The following is a 10620-nucleotide window of genomic DNA, read 5'->3' as shown; positions in this document are numbered from 1 at the left end:
AACCAAGACAGAACCTTTGAAAGTTGAAAACAACTGACCAAAAGTTAAAAAAAAATATCAACCATCAAATCAAACCGATAAACGGTTTTACGGTTTCAAACCTAACAATAAACACCCATAAACTTATTACGTGATTACCAAAGTCTGCGTTTCCCACCGCATGGTGCGGTCACCCGTCTAGTGTGTGTGTGTGTGTGTATACATATACTAGTAGGTGCCCGCGCGATGCGGCGACGATAAGAATTTATAACGTGTACTTGTTTATATTAGTTTATCAACCCTCTCATGATATATTGTACAATATTTTTCTAGTTTATGCTCTTCGAGCTTTTAGCATGCTGAGCATAACTTGTTTACACCATAACAATGCTTTCAACCACGACAATTATATATATTTTAATAACCGTGTTTTTGTAATAACTTATACCACAAAATTTCCATTGCATCAACTCAAGTCCCAATTATTTTCAACCAACCCTCATTATTCTTATGAATTTTTACCTCGATAAGAACCCATAAACACATCAAATTTATATATACCTCACTAATGTGAGAATTACTACAAAATTTGTAATATTAATTCAACATGTCCATATGAAGTTGTGTAGTTATGCATATTGAAACTCCATGTCGTCATCTGGTACCAACTAAAAGAAAAAGAAAGAACAATTATGATGGCATAAGGGTGTTCAAAAAGCCTGTGGCTCGAAGCTTGCCGAAAAAAACTCGAAAACAGCTCGATTTAAAATTGAGCCAAGCCGAGTCGGCTCGTTTTGTAATCGAGTCGAGCTCGAGCCTGGGGTGGCTCGGCTAGTAGGCTCGACTCGATAGCTCGATTTCTTTTATATATATAACGTGCATTAAATAAAAAGAATTTTCTCTCTAATTTTGTTAACTAAATATTGACCATCATTTACTTTTCCTTTAGTTTGGCATTCCATATTTATAGCACGTTGACCGTAAGCCTATTTACTATTTAGTATTTACCATATAGGCATACATAACTATTTGCGGTTAGTATATATTATAATTATTAATTAGTTAAACAATAATATATATCGTCTCCCTATGATGTTTTACACTTTGTTGTGGTTTCTTCACCCGAATAGGTTACTCCATTTTGATTGGAATCAAAGTTTATTAGTTATTACATTTCAATAAGCAATTTAATTGTTGAAGTGTAAACATGAAAAAAACACATTCTTTTTCTAAATAATGGTGTTAGCTCGTCGAGCTACAAGCTGGCTCGAGTTTTGGTGCGCGCTGAGCTCGAGCTTAGCGTTCAGCTCGTTAAATAAAATCGAGCCGAGCCGGGCCTAGCTCTGCTCGGCTCGTTTGATGGCATAAAAGTCTCCTAATCAACACACATATATAATAATTGCAGGTATGAGAAGATAGAGGATGTAATTACAAGAACGTGGGCGAAAACGGTGAAGAAAACGGACTTGGAACGAGAAAGTTATGACGAAAACAAGAAGGCATTGTTAAAGGCCACCGTAGCTTACGGTGAAGCCACCGTAAGCTACGGTGGGATCTGAAGAAAATGACACCGTATGGCAGTTTAAAGCCACCGTAGGCTTTTTGGAAGCCACCGTAGCCGGTGGGCGCGACGCTGGAATCGTAACCGCCCTTATTTACTTGTATTTTGGACGGCTTTTGAAATCCTAATCATATATTTTCATCCTAGAGCGACCTAGAGGCGATTTTCGAGTGCAAGAACATTATTTGAGTGTGGTAATCATTAGAGGTTCGATTTTGATTCATATGCAAACTCTAATTGATGTGATGATGAATCAAAGTATGTGTGGCTAGTTCTTTTTATGTTCTCTCCCGAATTGTAAGGTTTTCAGTTGAATACTTGTGAATCATTTATGTTATTTGTGGGATAGTAGTTTGATCTTATGATTTTATGCTATGGTGATTGTGAGTTTGATTAGTAATTGTTAGTAAAGTATAATTCGTGTTCTTGTCTATCCGTTCTTGGTGCCATAAGCAATCGGGATTTATTGGAAGGGAATTAGGGTTAACTATACTAAACTGATTATCGAGTGACAATCTTGCGTTTTTACAATCCAAGTACTTAGTCCTCTTTTATCACAATCAAATTCATTTCACGAACTACGTCTATGTAGTTCATCCCAAAAGTAAACGTTAACTTGGTCAACACTGGAAACCTGAAATCGGGAGAGAGCATTGTTTCTTATATTGTTTAAAACTCGTTTATTGCTTTAGTTTTTTTTGTTAATCAAAACCAAACAACCAACTATTTGAATTTACTTTTGCATTTCGTTTAATTTAGATAAATTTCATAACTACTTAGTAACACATTTTCAACAAACTCCCTGTGTTCGATACCCGCTTATCGCTATCTAATAGTTGTAATCGGTTTATTTTTGAGTGAGTCTTCGACCTCACATCAAATTTGGGCGCCATTGCCGAGGAGTAGTGCCCAACGTGTGTTAGTTTTAGTAGTTTTTGTTTGTTATTTTTGGGTTTACGCTGGTTGTGTTAGTGTGCAGGTACCTACAGGTGTATGCATACTAGAGGCTCTAACAGGTCATCACCGCTAGTAATTGATCCCGAGATTGACATATTACTTCGAAGAAACCGAGTCTTACTTTCCAACAACAATCGGGGGAAATGTTTCATAAAGCATTCGAGCGATTTAATATAATGATCAAGAATTGTCCTCATCATGGTATTGCTCTTTGGGAGTTATTAAATGCATTTCATGAGGGTTGAGTACAGAAGATGAACAAAATCTGATGTCAATTACAAATGGGTCGTTTGGTACAAACTATGAACAAGATGATTGGGCATATTTTGGAACAAATGACGGTCACATCAATGAGAAATACTCAAACTGGTAGAAGAGCAAGACCGGCAATTGGAAGATCTCAAGTACAAGCCGTGGAAGATGGAGGGGTACAAACCACTATTCAAGTAATCAATGTTTGTACAAATTATAACGAGTTGGGTCATGCTTCGGAGGTGTGTGTGGTAGGTCAAGCACTGGTGGAAGAGGTGAATGCACTTCAAGGGGGAGGTGGTAGGAATTACAACATGAATTCCAACACCTACCACCCCAGGTTAAGAAATCATCCGAATTTTCGATATGGAAATCCGACCACTCAATCTAACCCGAATTTTCAAGGAAACTATGTTCCTCGCCAACAATACAATAACCAAGGTAATTTTCATGGTGGGAATAGTCAAGGGTTTCAAGGTCAAGGGGGTGGCGGTCAAAGTGGGTCAACGGATCAAAGTTCATCGAGTGGAAATGAGGATATGGACATGTTGAAGTTGATGCAACAAGACATGCAACGAAGAAATCAACTTCATGAGGTTAGAATGCAAAAGGATGAAGTCCGGGACAAAGCCATCCAATCATTGACCACTCAAATGGGTCAACTTGCAACCGATGTGGCGAATTTGAAGAAAAACAGCTCGAGTTTAAAGAAGGGGAACAACGTGCATATCAATGCGGTAAGTCTTTTAGCTAATATTGAAATTTCTAGTGCTCAAAGTGATCCAACACCACAGTTTGTTGAGAGGGTTGGTGAAAGATATTAGTGATGAGATTGAAAATGTGGGTAATTATGAAACAGTTTTTCAAAATAACTCTGAATTACAACCGAATGAAACATCTTTTTGTGAAAATTGTTCTCGTGATAAATGTTTATATGACAATTAACCAAAATAAGGGATGAGAGGGTTGATAATAATATTATCCCGAGTAAACTTCAAGACCCAGGAGTGCCCCTTTTATCAATCCAAATTAGTGAATTTAAAACTGATCGGGCACTGCTAGATCTTGGAGCTTGTGTTAGTATCATGCCCGGTAGTTTATATGATCAGTATGAGTTTGGTTCGCTACAGAAAGTAAACACCACCGTGGTATTAGCGGATCAAACCCATACACTTCCCTGAGGCATGATATATAATGTGATGGTACATGTGGAGGATTTCTGTTACCCAGTTGACTTTTTAGTGCTTGATTATGCTAAAAATGTAACTAACACGCAACCCACAGTCATATTGGGTAGACCCTTCCTTGCCACTTCACTTGCAGTGATTGATTGTGCTAAAGGGACATTGGGAATTAAATTTGGGAATCGTGATAAATGTTTATTATTATTTGAAAATACTACTGACACTCTTATTGACAATGAAAGCCTGAAGGCAGATTTATTTAACAAGTGTGTATCCTTGAGTAAGGATCACACGAAAGTCGAGTGTTTTGTGATTGACAGGTTAGTTGAGAAGAAAGAAGTTGAGCATCAACAGAGTGAGAAGGTGGCAGAAAAAGGAGACCGGCTATGGAAGACGAAAGTGAGATATCCACCTAACCTAAATGATCAAGGGTGGAGGATGAGGATGTTCAGGCCTGACCCTGGTTTGCCGGAAGACCGACAACAATTGCTTGAAAAGGAGCGTGCTTATAACGAGAAAGCTGCACGGGAGTGGGTTAGTCACCCACCTTGAATGTTATAAAAGTTTCAAAAAGGTGGTAATTGTACATTTTATATATTTTATTTTTTATTTTGCATTATAATTTCTAGTTTGTTTGTTATTAGTGGTAATTTAAGCTACCATCTTAGCAAAAACCAAGTGTGGGGAAATTCTTATGGATTTCTCTTCGACACTGTGTTGGGAACAACCCGGGTTTTTCATGGAAGGAAGTGGAGTTTTACTTAGTAGTGTCTTTGTTTTTATTTCCTCAAAAAAGTACATTAGGGACAACGTATCCCAAGTGTGGGGATGAGGAAAATTTCGTTTGTTTTGAAAATTGTCGTTATAAAAAATTAAAATAATAATAATAATAAAAAATTAAAAATAAAAACATAAAAAAAAATTTCAGAAAAAAAAATGTGTTTAAAAGAATCGGAAAGTGGTAAGATGGCGGGGTAAAGTTTTGGTCCCTTTTCATGGTTACAATTCCCTAAATAACATGTGCCTAGTTGTTTTTTTTAAAAGGAGATTATGTAGTTTTCTAATCAAGGTTAGCATGCTTTCGGTGTAATAACTTGCATAACATATTCGTTTACACTTGAGAATTGAGGAAGTATTGGTTGGTGGAAAAGTTGATATTCTCCGATAGAACTTGTACAATTTGTGCATTTCGAGATCTTAGCGTGGCATGAGTTCAAAAGTAATAGAGGCACTTAGGTTAAGCCTCGTCTGGATGAGCGAGAGTGTGGGTACTGGGGGGTTGGGGCCTCATACATTATACATATGAGGATGGTTATGTGAGGGGCGGGGGGTTGGTTCCTTTAGAAAACTTTATTGGGCCTATTATTTTATTCAATCAACCCTGGTGTTATGTTGCGAAACGATCCGACTTAATAGGTCTTTATTTAATTGTTTTAGTATTTGTCAATCAGTATTAAGCATTATGTTTATTATGCTTACAAAAAAAAAGTTTGTATTAGAGTTGCAATGTTTATGTATGCATAGTTCAAAGTATTAATTATTGAGTGAAAAGAAAAAAAAAAGAGAAAGGAAAAAGAGAAGTTAGTGATGTTTATAGTTGTTTATTTTATTGTTTACTTAGTTTGTTTGTAATAAGTCGGATCGGATCGTTTGAGCTACTTTCAATATTCCCTTCCATGCCCTTACACTTGGCCCTATTACAACCCGTTTTAAGACCTCTTGATTTGCATTCATGTCAAAAGCATTTACATAGGTGGAGATTTGATGATTGTACAAGCATATGCGAGGAGAATTGATTAAATGCGAAATGTATGGACGATCACCAAGAAAAAGTTATTGTGTAAATGTGTGTTATGTATAGGTAAAAACCGAAAGCATGTTAGGTTTGGTTAGAAATCTATGGTTTAAATGGAAAGTCAAGTGAACTAGTGCAACCGATAAAAATGAGGGAATAGGGTATGACTTGGAACCTTAACCGAACCGGATTTGTGGTAAGATCGGTGGCTACAAGTTGAAAATAATAAAAATTTTGTGTTGAGATGTTTCATGAGGGCAAGCAACTGGTAAGTGTGGGAGTCCATAGGATAACCCTTAAATGGTTTTAGAACAATAATAATCATGTGTTTAATGGGTTTATCTTGTTGAATTATTTGACTACGGTTATTCATATAATTGTAGGTATGAGAAGATAGAGGATGTAATTACGAGAACGTGGGCGAACACGGTGAAGAAAACGGATTTGGAAAGAGAAAGTTATGACTAAAACAAGAAGGCCTTGTTAAAGGCCACCGTAGCTTACGGTGAAGCCACCGTAAGCTACGGTGGGATCTGAAGAAAATGACACCGTATGGTAGTTTAAAGCCACCGTAGGCTTTTTGGAAGCCACCGTAGCTTACGATGGGCGCGATGCTGGAATCGTAACCGCCCTTATTTACTTGTATTTTGGACGGCTTTTGAGATCCTAATCATATCTTTTCATCCTAGAGCGACCTAGAGGCAGTTTTCGAGTGCATGAACATTATTTTGAGTGTGGTAATCATTAGAGACTCGATTTTGATTCATATGCAAACTCTAATTGATGTGATGATGAATCAAAGTATGTGTGACTAGTTCTTTTTATGTTCTCTCCCGAATTGTAAGGTTTTCAGTTGAATACTTGTGAATCGTTTATGTTATTTGTGGGATAGTAGTTTGATCTTATGATTTATTGCTATGGTGATTGTGAGTTTGATTAGTAATTGTTAGTAAAGTATAATTCGTGTTCTTGTCTATCCGTTCTTGGTGCCATAAGCAATCGGGATTTATTGGAAGGGAATTAGGGTTAACTATACTAAACTGATTATCGAGTGACAATCTTGCGTTTTTACAATCCAAGTACTTAGTCCTCTTTTATCACAATCAAATTCATTTCACGAACTACGTCTATGTAGTTCATCCCAAAAGTAAACGTTAACATGGTTAACATTGGAAACCTGAAATCGGGAGAGAGCATTGTTTCTTATATTGTTTAAAACTCGTTTATTGCTTTAGTTTTTTTTGTTAATCAAAACCAAACAATCAACTATTTGAATTTACTTTTGCCCTTCGTTAAATTTAGATAAATTTCATAATTACTTAGTAACACATTTTCCACAAACTCTCTGTGTTCGATACCCGCTTATCGCTATCTAATAGTTGTAATCGGTTTATTTTTGAGTGGGTCTTCGACATCACGTCAACAAACATGAAAAGTCTCTTTCTTTAAATGATATATGATGCAAGACATGTTCGTTTAAGTTCATGAATCATTCGTTTGTGAAATTAACGAATGAATATAGCGTAAAGAAAATATATAAATATAAACAAAGCGAAACTTAGTTTTACAACATCAAATGTACAAAATCCGAAATATTAATAGAAAGCTTACCAGCTCGAATGTAGTACCAATCAGTGTCGTACGCTGCAAGCTCCGTGAATGCAGCGGTCTTGACATTATCAATCCAATGTGGAAGCTCCATTTATAAAAATGTGGCGGGATGAAAACATGAGCATAAACTGAGTACAAGACTCTAATTTTAATACCTAAATTCACAAATGTATATTGTGAGTTTAACAGATGCAATAAAACATGTACGCAAAAGTAATTATAAAAAGATATTATACCTTTTGTTCCCACGGTAGAGGTATTTTCCATCTTTGGAGAATGAAACCTGTAAAAAAGTTTTAATGATATTTTTAACAACAATTCATCATCAAACTTCTAACCATAGTTTTTTTATTTATGTGTGTGACCCCACCTTCTTGACTATACTGATCAAATGGTACCTTTATGTGCTCAAACTCCAAAAAGGAAAATAGAAGATTAAAACCAACAGTTTTAAGTATAACCTCCAAGGCTGCAACAATAAAGTAGCAACAAAAACTTATGTTAATAAACGTAAATGTGACTTCAATAAGCAATTAAGAAATGAAAAGTTTACCTAAAACTCTTTTCCAAAATATAAAGATCTATTCTAAAATAAGATAGAGATAAAGACAAAATTAAGGCTCAAAAACATTTTATAGAGTTCATTATTCTATGTTCGAGGTACCCATTGGCCATTGCAGGCACACCATGTTCTAATGCGAACAGAATATGGTGCTCGTGTATAGGGGTGCAAACGAGCCGAGCTACTCGAGATCGGCTCGGGAAAAAGCTCGATCGAGCCGAGCTTAAACGAGCCCGATCCTAAAAGAAAGCTCGTTTAATAAACGAGCCCGAGCTTCAATTATCGAGGTCGAGCCAGCTCGCGAGCCTAAACGAGCCTGTCATTTATATATTTTTTTATAACTATATATATTAATAGATACATATATATTTAATAATTATTAATTGATATATATAAGTTTATGAAAAAAATTAACTAAATAACATATTATTTTATATATAAAGTTATTATGAAAATAAATATACAAATATAATTATAAATATATAAAAAATTAATTAATAAATATTAAATTAACCGAGCCCGAGCCGAACTCGAGCTTGAAAAACTACGAAACGAGTCGAGCTCGAGCTTCGTATAAGTTAAACGAGCCGAGCTCGAGCCTGGTCGAACTCGGGCTCGGCTCGGCTCGTTTGCACCCCTAGTCGTGTACGTCTTTCAGAGCAACCGACATCCTAAGAACTCAGGAACTTGATGCACCGTGTCCAAGATCTAATGCACAACCCCCATGTGCTCTCCAAACGCAAACTCAGGAACATTTTTCCAAAACATTTGTAAAAAGGTAAGTTCATCATGCCATGAAATCTGATCCAAATATTTGTGTGCTCCGTGAATGAACTGTGCACCACCTCTGGAAACTTAAACTTGTATTTTTCTTAAGTAATCCAATTCTGCCCGCCCATAAATTCAACAAGCTGTGCATGTGGAACATCAACCCTAACGCAGCACACAAATTTATCACCACGCTTGTGACCAAAAATTTCAACAACTATATTCGTAATATCATGTTGCCAAGATGACTAATGATCATATGAAGTGCTGGTGAAAAATAAAAAATAATAATGTTACCTCATTGGCATTGATAACGCTTCGAGTGCCACCGCCAGTTTGCCATACAACCAATGGAAAGTGATCAATTAACTTCCCTTCTACTACTTTTTGTGCAACTTTCATTATTTTTCCCGACAGATGGATCAAGCCCACATTCCATATTTACCTATAACACATATACTCTCATTTATCAAATAATACATTAACAAATAAAAGTAAAACTTAATAAATATTGAAACATAAATAAGTTTTCTTCAAATAAGTAAAAATATGAAGATGATGAGATCCTATGCAAAAATTTGCTTTGAAAATGCAAGAACCTTACCAACACACTTTTTGAGGATTCCAAAAGAACGAATCATTGGTTCTGGCATTCTTTCCTGGCCGCCTCCAATTCCAAAGTTGTGCAAAGATCTTTGTTTTTGAGCACCACACAACCTGAAAATTGAGAGAACCAATTTCTGAAATAAATCATATGCAAGTGATTTATTATAAATAATTTCGTCACCCCAAACAAAAAAAAGGTTTAACATGTTGTTTATAGATAAACATATTGCAATAAAAGTTCTGAAGCAAAAAAGCTTGATCTAAAATACCTAATCAAAATATGCTTTAGGGTAAAGATCCAACTGACAGTATAAAAAAGATAAAAAAAAATCAAACCAAAAACACTAACTTATCATATGGGACTTAAATTAGTTAAAGTGTGCCTCTCTCCTGTCTAACAGTGGTAGAAAAGTGTCTCCATAGCCTCGTAAATCAAAGATGATCTGCAAAAGAGACTGATCCACCAAATATCTAACTTAAATGGTCAAAACATCCAAGAACCATGAATCTATTGAGAATCAGAGGTTGAAAACGACTTATACCTGCATTCCAGTGATGACTGTCTTCAATCCGACTTCCGAGCAGCTTTAATCGGGTCCCTTTAAACATTGATTACACCTTCAAAACACGAGTATAGTTCAGTTTCAGTCTACTATCATCATTACCAAACATAATCAAACGAATAAACATACCTCTGGTTTCTCGATCGGTTTGTCGACGTCTTCACCCTTCATCGAATATAGCCTAAACTGATAGCAATACATGTACAATTTGATCGGTTTCTAACATCATGAATCGATTTAAGGTGTAAATCGCTCACGATGCTTGGATGAGATTTAGGGTTTTATGTAGCGTTACTCTCTCTCTCTCCCTCTCTGACATCTTGAACTCTTGTATGTATATACGTGTGGAATTTAGGTTTTACAATTTGAATTTTGGATGTTCCGCGGGTTTTCAACCAGGGTGAATCAGGTGCTAAAACAACTTCTACACAATGTTAAAATGACTTGTACCTCTTAATTTTAAGAGTTTTTTTGGTAAATACGATCTTGCCCTTCCTATATAATATTATAAGATAATATGTGTGTGTATATATATATATATATGATCAGGATTATGTATGTGTAAGGCCCCGTTACCAGTAGCCCTACTTTCGTGTTGGATTTACTCATAAACGCAGTCCTAAATATCAGAGTTAATTAAAACATTCGCGGAATATAAAAGCTTTCATAAAACATTTCATAACAAAACACCTCTTGTCTTAAAACAACATCTTGTCTTTCAAAATAAACAAAACATTAAACTTAAATGTCTTGAGTCTTCCGATGCCAGCCCCTTATTCAGT

This window comes from Bidens hawaiensis, unplaced genomic scaffold (genome assembly GCF_021521415.1).
Source record: "Bidens hawaiensis isolate Kalapana, Puna unplaced genomic scaffold, B.hawaiensis_p1.1 tig00001093_1, whole genome shotgun sequence".
NCBI classification, from domain to species: Eukaryota; Viridiplantae; Streptophyta; class Magnoliopsida; order Asterales; family Asteraceae; genus Bidens; species Bidens hawaiensis.
The sequence above is the reverse complement of the archived record's forward strand: the minus strand, read 5'-3'. Positions refer to the sequence as shown.